The sequence below is a fragment of the Benincasa hispida genome, unplaced genomic scaffold, assembly GCF_009727055.1.
Source record: "Benincasa hispida cultivar B227 unplaced genomic scaffold, ASM972705v1 Contig491, whole genome shotgun sequence".
Classification (NCBI taxonomy): Eukaryota; Viridiplantae; Streptophyta; class Magnoliopsida; order Cucurbitales; family Cucurbitaceae; genus Benincasa; species Benincasa hispida.
In genome coordinates this window covers 357,052-358,520 of record NW_024064879.1, presented here as the reverse complement: position 1 = coordinate 358,520, position 1,469 = coordinate 357,052, and positions in this window count along the sequence as shown.

Here is a 1,469-nt window from a genome sequence, read left to right as displayed (position 1 = left end):
TTAATTCTTCCAATTTCCCCCCAAATGAAGAGGTATGGTCTCTTTTTATAAAGGTTTCTCATGGGCCTTACATGGGCTTGGACCCAATCGCTTTATTGGGCCCAAATTGGGCTTGGGCTAAAGTTGGGCTTGGGCCCATTTGTTGTTGGACCGAAGTATGCAGCTTGAGCTTAATCTTTAATTTGGCTCAAAATTTCGCCCTGGGCTTGAATTGGGTTGGACCCAAGCGATTTTAATTACTCAGCCCGGTCTAACCTATAATTTTTCAGTTAGGCTCAAGCTTTCATTGATGATGTGGCAATTCATGATTTGCCAAAATTTCTCATTTAACAAATGCACCCTTTTCGAGATTTATGCGCATCTATGCAGGTGGATGTATCTCAAAAAAGATGAAGTTGGAATCAAAATACAAGTAATTTATTCTTGACTTCGTTTTGTCCAATTAATCAAACTATGAGTTCAATACGTAAGTTTAACTAGAATCTTGGAATAAACGTTGGAATATGACTAAAATTTAATTTGAGATTTTTTCCCAATTTGATTTGGATTGAGGGTAAAAGCTAAACTTGATTTGAATTTGAGGTAAAATTTGGAATATGAAAATTTTAACTTTAGATTTTACCCCAATTTTTGAAGATTTGTAGTGGAATTGAGTTTCCAATTTTTGAAAATTTGTAGTGGAATTAAGTTTCTACCCAAAATATTTTACTTGGATTTAGAATAGAATTTTGGGTGAAATTGAATCTTGATCAATTTTCGTTTGATATAAAAAAAAAATTGGAATATGCCCAAATTTTAGACAAACTTAAAGTATTACTCTAAATTTAATTTGGTTTGAAAATAAAGGGATAAATTTTGGAATTTGACAAAGTTTATGATGAGATAAATTTGAAGTCGTGTCCACAATTCAATTTGGCTTGAGGATTAAAAAAATCCACATTTGAATAATTTGAAGTTTGGGATACTCTAAATTTGAATTCAATTCCAATCTCAATTACTTTTGATTTGAAGTTTGAATGAACTAGACTTTGCCTAAAGTTTAGACTTGAGAGTTGGACAAACTTGCATTTTATTGCCCTAGTCTTGATATTATATATATATATTATATATAAGCTATATTTTATGGAATTGAATACGATTTGAGATAAATTTTTTATTTTGCTAGGATCTTGTTCTACCTTAGAACATAACACACCCCATTGAGATTATTTGAATTTTAACAAACTTTTAGCAAAATTGGAATCCCAAACCAACCACTAATATTTTGAATTCAAAGAAATCTAATATGAAGTGGAGATTTTAAATTATACTACAATATCTTATCAAATCTTAACTGATTAGGAAATAATCCAATCAAAATTTAACTATATATACCAGACATCACACATCGTTTTCATCATCTCAGAATCGTGCTTCATGTTTTTTTTTTCAATTTTTCCTTCTAACATCCCTTGTAGGTTGCATGTCGG